The 22,335-nt window shown below is 46.5% G+C and overlaps 1 long non-coding RNA gene across 1 annotated transcript; it reads left to right on the top strand.

Moving 5' to 3' along the window:
- Positions 1-368: 368 nt before the first annotated feature.
- On the top strand, positions 369-7,619 carry LOC132828419 (uncharacterized). Its single transcript, XR_009646118.1, has 3 exons — positions 369-429; positions 551-603; positions 7,209-7,619. It is a non-coding gene; the product is annotated as an uncharacterized LOC132828419 (long non-coding RNA).
- The last annotated feature ends 14,716 nt before the right edge of the window (positions 7,620-22,335 follow it).

Genomic DNA, 22,335 nt, shown 5'->3' with positions numbered 1-22,335 from the left:
AGGGCAAAGTAATGGAAGTGATTGAGTAACTCTCTCTCAATGTACCTCACAGTCCCCTGAGCTGTGAGATTTGGTAAGAAATCCATGCAACAGAGGGAAGCTGCTGTATTGCAGCACTACCAGCTGGGGGCAGTATTGTACCAGTGAACCATACAGTCTCACAGACAGGTAGGACACAGGAAGCAGCTCAGGTCTCGGACAGCACACCTTATCGGTCAGAGATTTGCACAACGGATATAATGTACAACAGACCTGTACAGGAGGATCTCCAAGATAGATTGATTCCATTGACAGTACTTTGAAGAACAGAGGGGGTGGGGAGTTCTTTGTAATATGAAAAGTTTTGCATTTCTATAGTGCCTTTTATGACCTCAAGACATCCTAAAGCATTTCACTGACAGGAAGACAACTTAAAATCTGGTCACTACGGTAACGTATGGAAAGTGGTGACAATTTGCACAAACCAGCATCTACCTGACGCCTAGGGTCATTTGCAACTGGGTATGGTCAGATCTCTGAACTGATCACAGATTTCTTTTCTCTTGTCCAGGAGCAGAGGGTGACAGAGCGGAGGTGATGTGGAGACCAGGAGGTACCAGGAAGGTAAGAACTTTGTATAAATTTGGTCAGTGGCTAAACCCGAGATACTACACATGTGGTACCTCCCTCCCCCAACCCCCACCCCCACCCCCCAACCAGAAAAAAAAGACTTTGTAAGGTAAAGTTTTTGTTTATTTTCTCTTTCTTTCATATATTTAAGTTCATTGTTTGGTTTTAGTGAGTTGATATAAAGCTGAGGCTTACAATGGCAGGGGACCCCTTGTTTGTTGTGGGAGCTCAGGGACATGGCCAACATTCCTGACTCTTACACTTGCAAGAAGTGTGTCCAGCTGCAGCTCTTGTTTGACCACATGATGGCTCTGGAGCTGTGGATGGACTCACTGTGGGGCATCCGCAATGCTGAGGAGGCCGTGGATAGCACGTTTAGTGAACTGGTCACACCGCAGGTTAGAATTGCTGAGGGAGACAGAGAATGGGTGACCAAAAGACAGAAAAAGAATAGGAAGGCAGTGCAGGTGTCCCCTGCAGTCCTCTGCCTCCAAAACAGGTATACTGTTTGGATACTGTTGGGGGAGATAGCTCACCAGGGGAGGGCAGCAGTTGCCAAGATACTGGCACCGTGGTGGGCACTGCTTTTCAGAAGGGCGGGAAAAGGACTCATAGGGCCATAATCATAAGGGATTCTATTGCAAGGGGAGTAGATAGGTGGTTCTGTGTCCGAAAATGAGACTCCCACATGGTATGTTGCCTCCCAGGTGCTCGGGTCAGGGATGTCACCGATCGGCTGCAGAGCATTCTAAAAGGGGAGGGTGAACAGCCAGTTGTCTTGGTGCATATAGGCACCAACGATATAAGTAGAAAGCGAGATGAGGTCCTGAAAACAGAATTCAGGGATTTAGGAGAAAAGTTAAAAGGGAGGACCTCAAAGGTAGAAATGTTGGGCTAAGTAGGGAAGATGTGCTGCTTAGGGTAGAGGTTATTAAGGTGGACAAATCCCCAGGACCGGATGGGATCTATCCCAAGTTGCTGAGGAAGGCGAGATAGGAAATAGCTGGGGCCCTGACAGATAGCTTTATAACATCTAAAATACAGGTGAGGTGCTGGAGGACTGGAGGGTTGCTCATGTTGTCCCCCTGTACAAGAAGGGCAGTAGTGAATTCCAGGTAACTACAGACCAGTGAGCCTGATGTCAGTGGTGGGAATGTTGCTGGGAGAGGTACTGAGGGATAAAATCTATTTATATTTGGAAAAGAATGGGCTTATCATGGTTTTGTGTGGGGGAGATCATACCTTCCCAACTTAATAACGTTCTTTGAGGAAGTGACCAAGTTGATAGATGAAGCTGTAGATGTCATATACATGGACTTTAGGAAGGCGTTTGATAAGGTTCCCAATGGTAAACTAATGGAGAAATTGAAGTCACATGGTGTGCAGGGTGTTCTAGCAGGTGGATAAAGAACTGGTTGAGCAACAGGAGACAGACAGTAAGTGTTGAAGGGAGTTTCTTGAAATGGAGAAAGGTGACCAGTGGTGTTCCACAGGGGTCAGTGCTGGGGCCACTGTTGTTTGTGATATACATACATGATCTGTTGCTATGATCAGCAAGTTGTGCAGATGACAGGAAGATTGGTGGAGAAGCAGAAAGCATAGGGGACTGTCAAAGAATACAGGAGAATCTAGATAGGCTGGAGAGTTGGGCAGAGAAGTGGCAGATGGAGATCAATCCGGGCAAATGTGAGGTGATGCATTTTGGGAAGTCTAATTCCATAGCGAATTATACAGTAAATGGAAGAGCCTTGGGAAAAGTTGAGCAGAGAGATCTGGGAGTGCAGGTCCATTGTACCCTGAAGGTGGCTGCACAGGTGGATAGAGTGGTCAAGAAGGCATATGGTATGCTTGCCTTCATTGGACGGGGTATTGAGTATAAAAGGTGGCTGGTCATGTTAAAATTATACAAGACATTTAGAATTCTGTGTACATTTCTGGTTGCCACACTATCAAAAGGATGTGTACGCTTGCGAGAGGGTGCAGAGAAGCTTTGAGGATGTTGCCTGATATGGAAGGTGTTAGCTATGAAGAGAGGTTGAGTAGGTTAGGATTGTTTTCATTAGGAAAAAGGAGATTGAGGGGGAACCTGATTGAGGTCTACAAAATCATGAAGGTATAGACAGGGTAGATAGAGATCAGCTTTTTCCCAGGGTGTAGGATTCACTAGCAAGAAGTCATGTTTTAAAGGTGAGAGGTGAAAGGTTTAAGGGGGCACACGCGGCAATTACTTTACACAGAGGGTGGTAGGTGCCTGGAACACGTTGCCAGCAGAGGTGGTAGAGCCAGGCATGGTAGATTCATTTAAGATGCATCTGGACAGATCCATGAGTAGTTGGGGAGCAGAGGGATACAGATGCTTAGGAATTGGGCGACAGGTTTAGACAGTGGATTTGGATTGGCTCAGGCTTCGAGGGCAGAAGGGCCTCTTCCTGGGCTGTGACATTTCTTTGTTCTTTGTTCTCTTTAATTCTGATCACATCACACAGAAAGGAAGTGGCCAGGAGCAGCTCAGTTGCTCAAAAGACATCATAACCTCCCCCTCAAACAAGTCTCCCAAACTAGAAACTCCTCTCACTGCCCATAGTTTGAACCCTGAGTCCATCATCCGTGGTCGGAACCCTGACATGCCAACTATAAGCGTAAGTGGTGAAGTCTTGGGTAAACAACCCTCACTCTGACACATCGCCCCCCCCCCGCTCCCCCAAGCCTTGACTGTACTAATGACAATGCAGTTCCGGCAGTGATCCATAACTGTCCTCATCTTATCCATGAACAACAGGTTAATAAGAGGGCACTTTGCCTGGGAGGCCTCAATATCCAGCTATATTGAGTTTGGATCATTACCTACCCAATCGCAGACAAAGAACAGCAGGGAACTCTATTGATACCTCCTGATGTCTGGGAGATCAACTCCATCCCCTCCTTGAGGCAACTGCAATTTAGTAAGCATGATTTGGAGATACTGGTGTTGGACTGGGGTGTACAAAGTTAAAAATCACACAACACCAGGTTATAGTCCAGCAGGTTTAATTGGAAGCACACTAGCTCTCGGAGCGATGCTCCTTCATCGGGAGTGGCACTGCAAAAGCTAGTGTGCTTCCAAATAAACCTGTTGGACTATAACCTGGTGTTGTCTGATTTTTAGCAATTTAGTAAGTTTGATGAGGGGCCGCCCACGATGCCAGACAAAGGAACCAAACTATCCCATACGTTTCCACAGCGTTGACCTGGGAAACATAGGGAGCATACGCGTGGGATAAAGCAAACGAGGAAGAACATTCATCTTAATGAGAGATATTCGGCCCGGCCATCTCTGGAGATCTCGCCTAATATTGTTGAGTAAGTCAGCAAAGTTAGTCTGAAATAACAGATCAAACTTGGGGATGATAAAAATGCCGAGGTATCGGAACCCTACCTGTGAGCACTTAAACTTCTGGCACGACATTGAGGTTCCCCAAAGGCATAGCCTCTGATTTTGCAAAATTAATCTTATTTCCTGAAATAGCCCCAAATGAATTGATACATTGTATCAAATGGGGTACGGAGGTGATCGGGTTTGATAAAACCAGAAGGACATCATCCACATACAGTGTCATCTTGTGTCCCCTCGATCCCAACTCCGGAGCGGTTATGTGGATGTTCTGACGAATGGCCTCTGCCAACGGCTCTATCACCAACGTAAATAGCAACGGTTAGAGGGGCAGCCTTGCTGACTGCCCTGACCAATCCCAAAATTCCCAGACTTCACCCTGTTGGTGATGACCGCGACCAGAGGGTGGCTATATGAAACCTCCACCCACCTAGCAACGACCCCACCCAACCCAAACTGTTGTAAGACATAAAAAAAAGTCACGGCCATTCCACCCGGTCAAATGCTTTCTCGGCATCTAAGGAAATCACCAACCTCTGAATCAATAGTTGCTGACAAATTTGTACTATATTCAGCAACCTTCTAATATTAGAATACCTACGGTCCCTTATAAAGCCTGTCTGGTCCTCTTTAATAGTATGGGGCAACACCCTTTTTGATCTCAGCACCAAGATCTTGGACAGAATCTTGAAATCTGAATTTAATAGAGAGATGGGCCTGTATGAGGCACAATCCTCAGGAACCTTCCCCTTATTAAGAATTAAGGAAATATTAGCTTCTCTCAAAGATGGTGGTAGGTATTCATGCATATAGGAGTGATTGTACATCTCCAACATCGGCCCTGACAGAATCCCTATAAACTCCTTATAAAACTCACCTGGGAGACCATCAGGACCAGGCGCTTTCCCACTCTGAGTTGCCTAGCTGCCTTCTGTATTTCCTGAACTGTCAATGGGGCAATAAGGAGAGAGGCCTGTTCCAAGGTTACCCCCGGGAGGTCCAGGTTCTTAAAAAAAGGTCTCCATTTTAGCCCCCCTGTCCTCACAACCTTCAGCTCGATACAATTCAGAGTAAAAACTCTGAAAAGCCTCATTAATCATTTCGGCATCGTATGTAAGGTCCGCAGCACTGTCTCGGATTGCAGTAATGGATTGGGAAACACCCTTTATCCTAGTCAGGTACGCTAAATACTTCCCTGGCCTATCCCCATACTCGAACAGCTTTTGTCTCGCAAAAGCAAGTTCTTTCATTGAGTTTTGTGTCAGTATTGAATTCAAAGCAGCCCGGAGGGTCATGATCCGCTGTAGCTTAGTCACCAAAGGCTGTGCAAAATGTGACGCCTCGGCGATTTTTAACCGCGTGCCTGCAGATCATTTCCCAGTAATCTAGAAGCTTCTATGACTGTTTGCTTGTCTTTATATGAGTGGCAGTGCACTAGGACTGAGCGGGGGTGCTGCACCGGCCCTGACCTGTGCACTTTGTCCCGATAAACCCTTTCAGTCTGAAGCCTGCTGGACTTCACGTGAAGGCCCAAAAACTTCGGCAGGCAGTTTTCAGAGAAGGTGACTGGCTGCTCACCTTCCTCACCTTCAGGGAGCCCGACAATTCGGAGATTTATCCTCTGACCTCTATTTTTGAGGTCATCGATATAGTCTCGCAAGGTCCGCGCCTCTTGCTCCAGCACCTGGATCCAACCTGGATGAGGACTCCATCGCAGCTTCTGAGGCTTTAGTTCGACCCTTCACCTCCTCCAGCCTCTCCCCGAGGCCCTGGATCTCCTGCTCATGCTTCTGCAGCATGGATGCAATAGGTTGGACCTGGCCACGAATCTCCCTATGGATCTGCTCAATCGCAGCCCCAACTTTCAAGTAAATCTCTCCATTGCCGCAGCCAATTCCTGTGAGTCTGTCAGGTCCCTGGGTGGGTTCAGGAGAGGCTGCTGCTGCTGTGTCTGGTGTCGTAGGTGCTGCAGGGGAGTGTCCCCTGCTGTTTGCTCACTCCTTTTCCCTTTGGCATCTTTCCCACTCCCAATTATTAACAAATATGTGTTCTGTAAGGTTTTAAACTAATAATTCCTCCACATAAGTTGGCCGGGGATGTCAGAAGACACCAGTATGCCTTGGCTGTTAGGCAGAATCACCGCCATCTTGCCGAGTCCAAGCTGCCTCCTTGAACCACTGCAATCCATGAGCTACAGTCGACCCACAATGACCATAGGGAGGAGTTTCCAGTGTATAGCACCAATCAAGTGGGCTGCTTTGTATTGGATGGTGTGGAGCTTTGTGAGTGTTGTTGGAGGAGCACCCATCCAAGGCAGGTGGGGAGGATTCCATCACACTCCTGACTTGTGCCTTGTAAACGGTGGGCAGGCTTTGAGGAGTCAGGAAGTGAGTTACTCCCATCAGGATTCCTAATGTCTGACCTGCTCTTGGAGCCACTGTGTTTATATAGTGAGTTCAGTTGAGTTTCTGGCCATTCTTAATCCCCAGGATGTTGGTTGTGCGGGATTGGGTGAGGATAACATTATTGAATGCCAAGGGGTGGTAATTAGATTGTCTCTTATTGGAGATGTTCATAACCTGGCATTTATGTGATGCTAATGTTAGCCTAGGCCTGGATATTGTCCAGATCTTGTTGCATTTGAACATGGACTGCTTCAGTATGTGAATGGTGCAAAACATTGTTCAATCATCTGTGAACATTCACATTTCTGACCTTATGATGAGAGTCCTTGGACTAACCACACAAACACACATCGACTGTGGCAAGGCCTACACGATATGGCAAGCTACAAAGTGAAGTTGAGTAGAATCACTGAAAACAGCACATCCCTCCCCAATGAGCTTATCATAGAATCCCAACAATACCAATACAGGCCATATAGCCCAACAAGTCCACACTGACCCTTTGAAGCATAACCCACCCAGACCCATCTCCCTACCCTATTACTCAGCATTTATCTCTGACTAATGCACCTAACCTACACACCCCTGGACACTGTGGACAGTTTAGCATGGCCAGATCACCTGACCTGTACATCATTGGACTGTGGGAGAAAACGCAGACAATGCACAAACTCCACATAGACAGTCGCCCGAGGCTGGAATTGAACCCAGGTCCCTGGCGTTGTGAGGTAGCAGTGCTAACCACTGAGCCACCGGGCCGTCCTAATGTATGATATATTCATTTTGAACCAAAGGTCAGTGAAATGCTGTCACTTTCCCCACAGATGTCAGATCGTCCTTCCTGTTTGTGAACCCACGGACAGTGACTGATCCCGATGGAGCTCCCGGCCGTGCGCTCAGATCCTGTGTGGACCAGCTTCCGGGAATATTCATTGTCATCTTCCACCTCTCCTTATTCCAGTGTGAGGTTCCCACCTGCTTCAAGGAGACCACTATCATCTTGGTGCCACAGAAACATCCGACAGCATGCCTTACTGACTCCCGCCGAGTGGTTCGGACACCCCTCGTCCTGAAATCCTTTGAAAGGTTAGCAACTGCAGCCTCCCAGATTGCCTTGATCCACGACAACTCGCCCATCACCACAACAGGTTCACAGCAGACGCCACCGCTCTAGCCCTCAGCTAGACAAAGGCATTCGGCTTGATCTTCCTCCTGTTCTGACTCACAGCTGCTCCTGCCAGCTGATGTCCTGGCAAGCTGTGGCACGTTCATCTTCCTTGCACCATCCTTACCCACCCACGATCGCTCACTAACAACCTCTCTGTGGCATGGATTTTCTAGTAATTGTAATGACTGGCTGGAGGACAGTGTTTTCTAAATATGATGTATCATTGTTCGCTATGTAACACAAAACAATATTTATGATGCTAAGAACTTGATTTATTTTGAATACAATCATTGTAATGTTATCTTAATAACAAGGATTTCTGTTTTCTAAAGGGGAGGGATAAATGACCTTTACCTTGGAGAAGTACAGCAAACATTTATAATTTCTTAAAATGTCTGTAGCATCTGTAATTGTTTTAAGATTAGAGTCATAGAGATGTACAGCATGGAAACAGACCCTTCAGTCCAACCTGTCCATGCTGACCAGATATCCCAACCCAATCTAGCCCCACCTGCCAGCACCTGGCCCATATCTCTCCAAACCCTTCCTATTCATATACCCTTCCAGATGACTCTTAAATGTTGCAATTGTACCAGCCTCCAGCACATCCTCTGGCAGCTCATTCCATACATGTACCACCCTCTGCGTGAAAAGGTTGCCCCGTAGGTCTCTTTTATATCTTTCCCCTCTCACCCTAAACCTATGCCCTCTTGTTCTGGACTCCCTCACCCCAGGGAAAAGTCTTTGTCTATTTATCCTATACATGCCCCTCATGATTTTGTAAACCTCTATGAGGTTACCCCTCATCCTCCGACACTCCAGGGAAAACAGTCCTAGCCTATTCAACCTCTTCTTATAGCTCAAATCCTCCAACCCTGGCAACATCCTTGTAAATCCTTTCTGAATCCTTTCAAGTTTCACAACATCTTTCCGATAGGAAGGAGACCAGAATTGTAGCAATATTCCACCAGTGGCCTAACCAATGACCTGTACAGCCGCAACATGACCTCCCAACTCTTGTACTCAATACTCTGACCAGTAAAGGAAAGCATACCAAACACCTTCTTCACTATCCTATCTGTCCACTTTCAAAGAGCTATGAACCTGCACTCCAAGGTCTCTTTGTTCAGCAACGCTCCCTAGGACCATACCATTAAGTGTATAAGTCCTGCTAAGGTTTCCTTTCCCAAAATGCAACACCTCGCATTTATTTAAATTAAACTCCATCTGCCACTTCTCAGCCCATTGACCCAAGATCAAGATCCTGTTGCAATCTGAGGTAACCTTCTTCGCTGAACACCACACCTCCAATTTTGGTGTCATCTGCAAACTTACTAACTGTACCTCTTATGCTCGCATCCTAATCATTTATATACATGATGAAAAGTAGTGGACCTAGCATCGATCCTTGTGGCACTCCACTGGTCACAGGCCTCCAGTTTGAAGTCAACCCTGCACCACCACCCTCTGTCTTCTACCTTTGAACCAGTTCTGTATCCAAATGGCTAGTTCTCCCTGTATTCCATGAGATCTAACCTTGCTAATCAGTCTCCCATGGGGAACCTTTTTAAATGCTTTACTGAAGTCCATATAGATCATGTCCACCATTCTGCCCTCATCAATCATCTTTGTTACTTCAAAAAACTCAATCAGGTTTGTGAGACGTGATTTCCCACGCACAAAGCCGTGTTGACTGTCCCTAATCAGTCCTTGCCTTTCCAAATATATGTACATCCTGTCCCTCAGGATTCCCTCCAACAACCTGCCCACTACTGACTTCAGGCTCACTGGTCTACAGTTTCCTGGCTTGTCCTTACCATCTTTCTTAAACAGCGGCACCACGTTAGCTAACCTCCAGTCTTCCAACCTGTAACTATTGAAACAGATATCTCAGGAAGAGGCCCAGCAATCACTTCTCTAGCTTCCCACAGAGTTCTTGGGTACACCTGATCAGGTCCTGGGGATTTATCCACTTTTGTGTTTCAAGACATCCAGCACTTCCTCCTCTGTAATATGGACATTTTGTAAGATGTTACCATCTATTTCCCTACATTCTATATCTTTCATTGTCCTTTTCCACAGTAAGCATTGATGCAAAATATTCGTTTAGTATCTCTCCCATTTTCTGTGGCTTCACACAAAGGCCTCCTTGCTGATCTTTGAGGGGCCCTATTCTCTCCCTCATTACCCTTTTGTCCTTAATGCATTTGTAAAAACCCTTTGAATTCTCCTTACCTCTATTTGCCAAAGCTATCTCATGTCCCCGTTTTGTCCTCCTGATTTCCCTCTTAAGATTACTTACAGTGTGGAAACCGGCCCTTCGGCCCAACAAGTCCACACCGACCCGCCGAAGCGCAACCCACCCATACCCCTACATTTACCCCTTACCTAACACTACAGGCAATTTAGCATGGCCAATTCACCTGACCTGCACATCTTTGGACTGTGGGAGGAAACCAGAGCACCCGGAGGAAACCCACGCAGACACGGGGAGAACGTGCAAACTCCACACAGTCAGTCGCCTGAGTCAGGAATTGAACTCGGGTCTCAGGCGCTGTGAGGCAGCAGTGCTAACCACAGTGCCCAAGTAACCAAGTATAAGTATACTCCTACTGCCTTTATACTCTTCTAAGGATTCACTCGATCTATTCTGTCTATACCTGACATGTGCTTCCTTCATTTTCTTAATCAAATCCTTAATTTCTTTCGTCATCCAGCATTCCCTATACCTACCAGCCTTCCCTTTCATCCTACCTGGAATATACTTTCTCTGGATTCTCGTTATCTCATTTCTGAAGGCTTCCCATTTTCCAGCCGTCCCTTTACCTGCGAACATCGGCCTCCAATCAGCTTTTGAAAGTTTTTTTTTGATTAGATTAGACTTACAGTGTGGAAACAGGCCCTTCGGCCCAACAAGTCCACACCGACCCGCCGAAGCGAAACCCACCCATACCCCTACATTACCCCTTACCTAACACTACGGGCAATATAGCATGGCCAATTCACCTGACCCGCACATCTTTGGACTGTGGGAGGAAACCGGAGCACCCGGAGGAAACCCACGCAGACACGGGGAGAACGTGCAAACTCCACACAGTCAGTCGCCTGAGTCGGGAATTGAACCCGGGTCTTCAGGCGCTGTGAGGCAGCAGTGCTAACCCAAAGTTCTTGCCTAATACTGTCAAAATTGGTCTTTCTCCAATTTAGAACTTCAACTTTTAGATCTAGTCGATCCTTTTCCATCACTATTTTAAATCTAATAGAATTATGGTCGCTGGTCCCAATGTGCTCCCCCACTGACACCTCAGTCACCTGCCCTGCCTTATTTCCCAAGAGTAGGTCAAGTTTTGCACCTTCTCTAGTGGGTACACCCACATACTGAATCAGAAAATGTTCTTGTACACACTTAACAAATTCATCTGCACCTAAACCCTTAACACTTTGGTAGTCCCAGTCTATGTTTAGAAAGTTAAAATCCCCTACCATAACCACCCTATTATTCTTATAGATAACTGAGATCTCCTTACAAATTTGTTTCTCAATTTCCCTCTGACTATTAGGGGGTCTATAATACAACCTCAATAAGGTGATCATCCCTTCCTTATTTCTCAGTTGCACCGAAATAACATTCCTGGATGTATTTCGGGGAATATCTTCCCTCAGGACAGCTGTAATGCTATCCCTTAACAAAAATGCCACTCCTCCTCCTCTCTTGTCTTCCTTTCTATCCTTCCTGTAGCATTTGTATCCTGGAACATTAAGCTGCCAGTCCTGCCCATCCCTGAGCCATGTTTCTGTAATTGCTATGATATCCCAGTCCCATGTTCCTAACCATGCCCTGAGTTCATCTGCCTTCCCTGTTTGGCCTCTTTCATTTCAGTAAATGCAGTTTAATTTATCAGTCCTACCTTGTTCTCTGCTTTGTCCCTGCCTGCCCTGGCTGTTTGACTCGCCCTTGTTCTCAACTGTACCAGTCTTAGATTGATCCCTTTCATCACTATCTCCCTGTGTCCCCTTCCCCCCCCCCCCCCCCCACCTCCTCCTCACGAGCAGCTCTAGCAAATCTTCCTGCCAGTATAACTTGAATCAATCATAAAGGGATTATCGTGCACACATTGGATAAGAAGAACACTGCTCCTAGTGACCTGGTGGTCCTTAACCTGGAAGCAGTACCACTAGGAAGTTAAATCAAAAGCCATTCGGCCAGACAGAGAAGTACACCTGCTGGCAAAGTATAGAGCAGGGAAGGTATGCTTACATGGAGCAATGTGTGCACAATCCAATTAAATAGGATAGAAAGTTAACATTCGGGCGATAACCAGCTCCAGGACCCTGGTTATCAGTGAACATGATGAAGGCCCACATTGATTGGGTGGAAGGTGAGGTCCTATAGTGTACACCAGAGAATGGAAGTGTATGTGGCACAACTGGCCTGTGGGAAGTGAGGCAGGAGCACATGCAAATGAGATTTGAGTTATAGCGACTATTTGAAATGAAATGTGTCTCTATTTGCAATAAAATTTTGCTGTTAATTCAAGTTTAATTTATGTATTGTTACTTATTTTCAAAATACAAGTTACAACAGTGATATCTTGTTTGTCAATTTCTTCATTTGGCAAGTCATTCAGTGAATCTGTTATAGTTCCCAACAGACACCTCGCTCCTGAGATTGTCTGCATGGCCTATAGACTGGGTGGTGGGAGAGTGATTACTGCTGGTCCTTGGTGTATATGAAATATGGCACTGAAGAATCCAGTGCAGCTTATGAAATTCCCTAGATTGTGGACGCACTCAGGATTGTGGGTGGCACAGTGGCACAGTGGTTAGCACTGCTGCCTCACAGCGCCACAGACCCGGGTTCAATTCCCGCCTCAGGGAATTGCATGTTCTCCCCGTGTCTGCGTGGGTTTCCTCCGGGTGCTCCGGTTTCCTCCCACAGTCCCAAAGATGTGCAGGTCAGGTGAATTGGCCATGCTAAATTGCCCGTAGTGTTAGGTAAGGGGTAAATGTAGGGGTATGGGTGGGTTGCGCTTCGGTGGGTCGGTGTGGACCTGTCCAAATGTCCAAGCAATCACAAGGCAATGCTGGCCAAATAGCAGGGGGCAGGTTTTAACAGGACTGAAGATTTAACTAACGTGAATACACAAACAAACAATGTGGTGGACTCTCAGTGTTAGTAACTTTAATACACATAACATCCAAATAAACAACATGGAGTATAAAAGGATCAATTTGTTAAACCATGATTGAAAACGTTAACATTCCTTGCCCAGTTGCCGTGGTAATGAGACTAAACCAAAGACAAAGGATTGAGGGTCAGCCAATAACAGCAAACCAATCCTAGTTCCAACTGACTGCAAGGCTAAAGGTCTATCTGTGTTGGACCAATCATTGGAACCAAAGTTGGCCCAGTGCCTTTTACATATTAATTATATTACAATATATTAATAATTACAATCAATGTTTAAGTTTCTTGTTAAAGGCTTTATTCACTGAAGAATGGGAATTGTAATCTCATGGCCATAATTAATCCCACAGCACCATCAAAATGGTCAGACAGGGTCTTGTAAAACAGTCCCACACTGGAGTCCACCAAACCACAAATCCTAAATAGATCATCAAGGAGGGACTGTCCCCAGGGAGCACAGTGCTAAAAGGCACTGCCACGGGGGAAGCAAATGACACTCGGGAGAGGGCTGAGGGGGAGGGTGTGGGGTGTGGGGGAGGGTAGGGGCTGAGGGGGAGGGTGAGGGGATGCAGGGGGATTGGGGGTTGGGGGGGGTGTTGATAAGCTGCAGGATTGTTGAGCGTCAGATTCCAGCTTCAATCAAAGGGGTGGAAATGGAGAGTGAGTAAATACCACCGTCGCCAGGCGACAGGGGAAACCAGCACAGACCCAGCAGCAGCCCAGCTGCCTCCTCACATCCAGGTAAAAGCAAATACATACACTTGCTCAGCATCCAGCAGTGAGATTCAGAGACCAAACTGCAACAGGATTCGAGAAATAAAAACTGAACTTCCAATGGAACCTGGAGTCAAAAATCACAAGAATTCTCAGGATAAGCATCAACTGAGCATGCACCTGCTGTTCCCAAATCTCAGCTGCACCCATACTCCAAACCATACTGAGTTGGAGATTCCATCCTCCTGTTTAAAACAGGAATTTCAAAATAGTCATCTACCTAAAGCAAATACAATGTTTGCACCAGGTTTTTCCTAATGTCTGTTTGAGAGGTTTCTCTTCTGTTTTTCTGAAACCAAAATGAGAAGCTGGATTTTTAAACTTCCCTTTCTTATTAAAAAATTATCTAGCATGACCTCATAAATGTGATCTGGGGGTCAGGATTGGAGAGTGAGTGTGTGTGTGTTTGTGTATGTATTTGAGAGTGTCTGTGTGCGTATGCATGTGAGAGAGTGCGTATACTTGAGTGAGGGAGAGTGTGTCTGTGTGAAAGAGTGCATGTGTGTGAGAGAGTGTGTGTGACAGAGTGTGACAGTGTGTGTGAGAAAGAATGTGTGTGAGAGAGTGTATATGAGAGAGAGAGAAGGAGTGAGAGTGAGAAACTGCGTGAGACAGCAAGTCTGTGAGAGAGAGTATGTGTGAGAGAGAAACTGTGAGAGAAAGAGTATGAGAGAGACTGTGTGAGAGAGACAGTCTGTGTGACAGAGACTGTGTGAGAGAGTGTGGGTGAGGGAGAGTGAGTCAGGAAGAGTGTGTGTGAGAGAAAGAGTGTGCGAGAGAGAAAGAGTGTGTGTGAGAAAGAGTGTCAGAGAGTGAGGGTGACAGAGAGTGAGTAAGTGAGAGAGAAAGCGAGTGAGCGTCTGTGTGACAGAGTTTGCATGTGTATGTGAGAGAGTGTGTAACTGTGAGTATGTGTGAGACAGAGTATGTTCGTGAGAGAGTATGAGACACAGAGAGTGTGTGTGTGAGAGACAGTAAGAATAAGAGAGGATGTGTGAGAGAGCGTGAGTAACAGAGTGTAAGTGAGAGAGTGAGTGTGTGTGTGAGATAGAGTGTAGTATGTGAGAGAGAGAATGTGACAGAGTATGAGTGACAGAGAGAGTGTGAGTGAGAGAGTGAGAGTGTGTGAGTGACAGAGAAAGTGTGACTGAGACTATGTGTGAATATGAGAAAGTATGAGAGAGGGTGTGTGTGAGAGAAAGTATGTGAGTGAGAGAGACAGAGTGCGAGAGGGAGTGTGACTGATAAAGTGCGAGACAGAGTGTGTGTGTAAGAGAGTGTGTGAGTGAGTGAGAGTGTGTAAGAGTGCATGTGATAGTGTGTGTGAAAGAGAGTGTGACTGAGAGCGTGTGAATGAGAGAGAGTGTGATAGAGTGTGTGAGAGTCACAGAGTCATAGAGATGTACAGCATGGAAACAGACCCTTCGGTCCAACCTGTCCATGCCGACCAGATATCCCAACCCAATCTAGTCCCACCTGCCAGTACCCGGCCCATATCCCTCCAAACCCTTCCTATTCATATACCCATCCAAATGCCTCTTAAATGCAGTAATTGTCCTAGCCTCTACCACATCCTCTGGCAGCTCATTCCATATACGTACTACCCTCTGCATGAAAAAGTTGCTCCTTAGGTCTCTTTTATATCTTTGCCCTCTCACCCTAAACCTATGCCCTCTAGTTCTGGACTCCCCACCCCATGGTTACCCTCTCATGCTTTTATAAATCTCTATAAGGTCACCCCTCAGCCTCCGACGTTCCAGGGAAAATAGCCCCAGCCTGTTCAGCCTCTCCCTATAGCTTAAATCCTCCAACCCTGGCAACATCCATGTAAGTCTTTTCTGAATCCTTTCACATTTCACAACATCTTTCCGATAGGAAGGAGACCAGAATTGTGCACAATATTCCAACAGTGGCCTAACCAATGTCCTGTACAGCCGCAGCATGACCTCCCATCTCCTGTACTCAATGCTCTGACTAATAAAGGAAAGCATACCAAACACCTTCTTCACTATCCTATCTACCTGTGACTCCACTTTCCTGGAGCTATGAACTTGCACTCCAAGGTCTCTTTGTTCAGCAACACTCCATTGGACCTCATCATTAAGTGTATACGTCCTGCTAAGATTTGCTTTCCCAAAATGCAGCACCTCACATTTATCTGAATTAAACTCCATCGGCCACACGTGTACCACCCTCTGTATAAAGAAATTGCCCATCATGTCTTTGTTAAATCTCTCTCCTCTTACCTTAAACATGTGACCCCCTAGTCTTGAAATCCCCCACATAGGGAAAAGACAACGACCACCAACTCGATCTGCATTTCTCATTATTTTATAAACTTCTATCAGGTCATGTCTCAACCTCCTACGCTCCACTGAAAGAAGTCCCAGCCTATCCAGCCTCTCTTTATAACTCAAACCTTCTCTATACCTTCCAACCTGCCATCCTGGTCAATCTCTTCGGAACCCTGTCCAGCTTTATAATGTCCTTCCTACAACAGAGTGACCAGAACTGGACACAGTACTCCAGAATGGGCCTCACCAATGTCCTGTACAACCTCAGCATGATGTACCAACTCCGAAGCTCAAAGGACTGAGCAATGAAGGCAAGCGTGGTAAACATCTATTTAACTGTTCTGTCTGCTCTATGAGGCCCCAAACTTTAAAGCAGTGTGTACTATACCTCCACCCCTAGGTCCCTCTGTTCTACATCACTAACCAAGGCCATGCCACTAATTGTATCAGCTCTACTCTTGATTATTGTCCCCACTTATCCAGATTGAACTTCATCTTCCATTTTTCAGCCCACTGACCCATTTGATCAAGACCCCTTTGTAACCTGAGAAAACCTTCTTCACTGTCTACAATGTCACCAACTTCAATGTCATCTGCAAACTTACTGACCACGCCTTCTATATTCTCATCCGAATCATTTATTTAAATGACAAACAAAAGGAGGACCCAGAACCAATCCCTGTGGATCTCTGCTGGTCACAGGCCTAACAGGCACGATTTCTCTGTGTGGATGCTGGATGACCTGCTGAGCATTTCCAGCACTTACTTCAGATATTCTGTCCCCGAACCTTTTGTCTTTTGCTTTCTGGAGTGTGTGAGAGAGCACGTGAGAGAAAGTACAGGAGAGAGTGTGTTTGGTTGAGAGTGTGTGTCAGAGGGAGGGTGTGAGACGGGGAAGGGGGGGTTGTGAGAGAGAAAGTGTGAGTGTGAGTGTGAGAGTGTGAGTGAGAGAGTGTGAGGGGGTGAGAGTGTGTGAGTGAGAGTGTGTGTGTAACAGAGAGTTTGTATGTGAGGCAGTGTGTGAGAGAGAGTGTGTGTGTGAGAGAGAATGTCTGTGTGAGAGAGTGAGTGAGAGTGTGTGAGAGAGATAGTGTGTGTGAGGGAGTGAGAGTGTGTGAGAGTGAACGTCTGAGTGAGAGTGTGTGTGAGTGAGAGTGAGTGTGTGTGTGAGAGAGTGGGTGAGTGAGACTGTAACAGAAATTCCTGACGAAGGGCTTTTGCCTGAAAAGTCAATTTTCCTGCTCCTCGGATGCTGCCTGACCTGCTGTGCTTTTCCAGCACCACTCTGATCTAAACTCTGGTTTCCAGCATCTGCAGTCCTCACTTTTGCCGATATGTAACAGAGAGTTTGTATGTAAGGCAGTTTGTGAGAGAGAGAGAATGTGTGAGAGAGACAGTATGTGAAAGAGTGTGTGTGTGTGAGAGAGTGTGTGTGAGAGAGTATGTGAACGTGTGTATGTGAGAGAGACCGTTTCCATGTCTGTGTGTGAGTGAGAGGGAGAGAGAGAAAGAGAGAGAGTGTATGTATGTGTATGAGTGTATGAAAGAGAGAGAGTGTGTGTGTGTGTGTGTGTGTGTGTGTGTGTGTGTGTGTATGTGAATGTGTGCATGTGAGAGAGAGTGTTTCCGTGTCTGTGTGTGAGTAAGAGGGAGAGAGCGAAAGAGAGAGTGTATGTGTGTGTCTTTGTGAAAGAGTGGTAGAGAGAGAGAGAGAGAGAAAGAAAGTGTGTGCAGTGGAGAGGTGTTGAGGGTCTTAAGTATAAAAATAAATCCCTTTAATTACAGAGCACAGGATTGATTTAATCACACTAAGTTCCATTGCATGATTGTAAATGACACTGTTCCTTCGTGGTGAGAGCATTGTTATTTGATGCAGATGTCTCACTGAGAGGGTTAACCCGCTAACAGGGGTGGGGCTGCTCAGGAAATAAAACAGCATGAGGCTTCTCTGTCCAGCTGTAAACATGGAAAGTGGATGCTGGACCAGGCCTCTTGGAACTTGACTCTATCGGGACAATAGGAGCACATCTGGGGACTATCCAGAGATTTTCCCCACCCTCTGTGTTGTCTGAAAAGCATTCCAAATGGGAAGAGCCAATGCTCAGTTGGAAGAGGTTACCGAATGGAGAATCGGAGTTCAGGGTGACAATGCCCACCCCCTGTTCTTTACTCGCAGAGTTAAGGAGCCAAGCTGTGGCACAAACCCCATCAGTGCCACTGACGGACTGCCATCCAAATTCACGCCCCTCTTCAATGCTCAATGCAAACATCCTGAACTGATGTAGCTGCACCTCACTGCCCCCCTCCCCCACCCCCCGGAATGACATGTTCACATGTTACATGAACATACATGAGAGAGAGAGAGAGAGAGAGAGAGAGAGATTGCTTCTCAGTGATGACACGGGAAAGCAATGTAAACAGGCACAAAGGTCAACTCTGTGCAGCAGCTTTTAAAATCTTTTATCTTGCTTCATAAAATGAGCTTGTGTGGCTTTTCCAGGATATGGGGGAGGGGCAGGATGGGGGGAGGGGGGAGCATTTACTGCCCTCCCATCAGTCATCGCTACAGATTAAATCAATAACTGGCTAATTAAACTGGACGGTGGAGTTCTGCAGGTTCCAGCAATGATGACTAATGCTGGATCACTGGATTAAGACTCCTGGACCACTGGATCACAAGACCCGGATTACTGAGATCACGAGGGCTGGATCACTGGTTCAAGAGACTGAGATTGCTGTACCACGTGCCTGGATCACTGGATCATAAGGTCTGGATCACTGGATCGTGAGGCTGGATCACTGGATCATAAGGCCTGAATCACTGGATCGTGAGGCTGGATCACTGGATCATAAGGCCTGAATCACTGGATCGTGAGGCCAGATCACTGGATCATGAGGCTGGATCACTAAGGCGTGAGGTCAGGATCACTGGATTGTGAGTATGGATCACTAAATCATGAGGTCTGCATCACTGGAATGTCCAAAGAGGCATCAAGATCTTCCAGGAGACAGCACATCATTAACAAGCTGCAAACAGAGACTGGGCTGAACCATATCCGTGGCTGAGAGAGGATCCAGCCACACTCACAGAGAGCTGGAGACAGCGGTGAAGTTGGAGTCTGACCTCTCTGGGTTTAGCTATCGTGGTTCATGGTCTCCTGAGCAGTGTAATCCCCCACAATGAGAAACCCTTAGCATTGTCCAAAAGACATGGGTCAGGGATAGAATGGCACCAATCCAATTACCCTCTGGATAATCAATACCAGAAGGCCATCAGTGGAAAAAACATATAAACAACGGTGACAGGGAAAGGATAAAGTGAGAGAAAAGGGTAAAGAGCAGTTAAAACCAGTAAAGTGGCCTTAATGGGCTGTACGTCCAGCTGTGAGAGTTTACAGTAACTCCACCAACACAGCTCTAACTTTCTCCAAGAGGCAGAGATCAGATCCCAATTCTTTGAACAAAAAAGCAAATAGAAGGTGTTTTGCTCCCTCATCCCTGCCCCAGCAGGCAGTGAAACCCAGCTGAGAGGCATGGCACCAGTTCATTGCCTAATTATGAGAGGGTGTGGTACAAGAGGGAACAAGATTCTTTACCTTATTCCCATTCCGCACCATCCAGGAAAGCCCCACTTCCAATATGGTGAGCCCTGAACCGGGACTGATTTGCACCAAGTGTAAGAGAGTCGCAGCTGGAGGAACAGTGATTGGTTGGTGCTCACCAACAGGAGGATGGTTCAGACCACCTCCCACCATTCCCAATGGAGTCTCCCACCATTCCCAACTTTAAAATCAGTTTCAAACAAGACAAACAGGGAATGGCAGTGTGTTTATGTGAATGGACAAGTAAAGACACAAGGTCAAATCTGACAATGACAGTCAGGGAGTTAAACTCAGTGAGGGAAAGAAATCGAGAATGGGAACCTCAAACACGAGTGGATTCTCACAAAATTAGAAGAATTATTTGGTTCACTTATGAACCCATATCGTTGCCTCAGAGAACATCAGTTGATATCATGTGACCTCTCCACCTCCAGACCCACAATTGTACATCAAGTCCTTTAAGAAATGAAGTGGCAGTGTCCGAGTCCTTGGAAAAGGAAACAACAGCAAATACTGTCCTCCTATTGGTAGCCAGCAGCCCTGAATAAATAAAACACATTTCATCCCACACGTGAATAAAAACATCTACTTTCAAGAGATTATAGTTTACAGCAGCAGGCGGGTTTAACAGGTCGACATTTGACCTCCGTCGCAACATGAGCAACAACAGGGTTTAGACAAGTATAAAGCTCCTTTTTCTACTAACTTGTAAATCTTCACTGTCTGTTCTGTTCTGGGTGTGTAAATTGCCCCAGGACATCTGACAGTTCCTCAGTGTGGGCATTATTCATCAGCTTGGAGCTTAAAACAACTGCTGCTCAGATGCTGCCTGATCTGCTGTGCTTTTCCAGCATCACACTCTCAACTCTGATCTCCAGAATCTACAATCCCCACTTTCCCCTCGCTCTGATCTCCAGTGTCTGCAATCCCCACTTTCCCCTCGCTCTGATCTCCACTATCTACAATCTCCACTTTCCCTTCATTCTGATCTCCAGAATCTGCAATCCACACTTGCACCTCGCCCTGATCTCCAGTATCTACAATTCCCACTTTGCCCTCACTCGGATCTCCAGTATCTACAATTCCCACTATCCCCTCGCTCTGATCTCCAGTGTCTGCAATCCCCACTTTGCCCTCACTCGGATCTCCAGTGTCTACGATCCCCACTATCCCCTCGCTCTGATCGCCACTATCTACAATCCCCACTTTCCCCTCGCTGCAATCCCCACTTTGCCTTCACTCTGATCTCCGCTATCTGCAATCCCCACTTTCCCCTCACTCTGATCTCCACTATCTGCAATCGCTACTTTCCCCTCACTCTGATCTCCACCATCTACAATCCCCACTATCCCCTCGCTCTGATCTCCAGTATCTGCAATCCCCACTATCCCCTCGCTCTGATCTCCAGTATCTGCAATCCTCACTTTCCCCTCACTCTGATCTCCTGTATCTGTAATCCCCACTTTCCCCTTGTTCTGATCTCCAGTATCTGCAATCCCCACTTTCCCCTCGCTCTGATCTCCAGTATCTGCAATCCCCACTATCCCCTCGCTCTGATCTCCAGTATCTGTAATCCCCATTTTCCCCTCGCTTGATCTCCAATATCTGCAATCCCCACTTTCCCCTCACTCTGATCTCTAGTATCTGCAATCCCCACTATCCCCTCGCTCTGATCTCCAGTATCTGCAATCCCCACTTTCCTTTCACTCTGATCTCCAGTATCTGCATCCCCACTTTTTCCTCGCTCTGATCTCCAGTATCTGCAATTCCCACTTTCCCCTCGCTCTGATTTCTCGTATCTGCAATCCCCACTTTCCCCTTGCTTTGATCACCAGTATCTGCAATCCCCACTTTCCCCTCGCTCTGATCTCCAGTATCTGCAATCCCCACTTTCCCCTCGCTCTGATTTCTCGTATCTGCAATCCCCACTTTCCCCTTGCTTTGATCACCAGTATCTGTAATCCCCATTTTCCCCTCACTCTGATCTCCAGTATCTGCAGTTCCCACTTTCTCCTCGCTCTGATCTCCAGCTTCTGCAGTCCTCGCTGTCTCCAGAAGAACAGCTAGCCTTGTGTTTCTCGACAGATGTTTGTGAGTTTAGAACAGGAATGGTGAAGAGGAGATTTACCAGGATGTTGCCTGGTAATCCAGCTCTGAAGAGAGACTAGAGTCATTGGGATGGACAGCCTTCGGTCCAACTTCTCCGTGCTGACCAGACATCCTAAATTAATCTAGTCCCATTTGTGAGCACTTGGCCCATATCCTTCTAAACGCTTCCTGTTCACATACCCATCTGGATGTGTTTTAATTGCTGTAATTGTACAGACTAGACAGGCGGGGAATGCTTTCCTTAGAGCAGAGAAGACTAAGGGTGATCTGACCGAGATATACAACATTATGAGGGACATAGACAGGGTAGATAGGGGAAAACTGTTTCCCCTTAGTGTAGGGGTCAGTAACGTTGGTGTTTGGGGTTGTGGGGTGGGATGCAATTTTACAATAAATGGCTAGAGATTTGGAGGGATTTGGGGAAACAGCTTTTCATCTAAAGGGTAATGGCCAAGGATTGTAAGAAACCTCAAGCACCATTTCCGAACCATGGACTGAACACTTGAAACACCACAGCATACAAGACTAATGTCATGTGCTGGCACTGGGACGTGAGTAGATGGATGTTTAATAAGCAGCATGGCCAAATGGCCTCTTCCCATGTTGTAATGACTCAATGACCTCTCAAAGTACATTATAGCTGACACTGTTGGAGGAAACATGGAAACCAATTTGTTCAAACAGCAAAGAAATGAATTAATTGCTCATAATGTTGTCTTTGTGTTGACTGAGGCAGCAACCTGAAAAGAACTCTTCCTCAAAATAGCTCAGGGGATTTTTAATGTTCCCCTGGGAAGGAAACCGCTCTGAGAACGC

Source organism: Hemiscyllium ocellatum, chromosome 26 (genome assembly GCF_020745735.1).
Source record: "Hemiscyllium ocellatum isolate sHemOce1 chromosome 26, sHemOce1.pat.X.cur, whole genome shotgun sequence".
In the NCBI taxonomy this organism is placed as follows: domain Eukaryota; kingdom Metazoa; phylum Chordata; class Chondrichthyes; order Orectolobiformes; family Hemiscylliidae; genus Hemiscyllium; species Hemiscyllium ocellatum.
The sequence above is the reverse complement of the archived record's forward strand: the minus strand, read 5'-3'. Positions and strand labels throughout refer to the sequence as shown.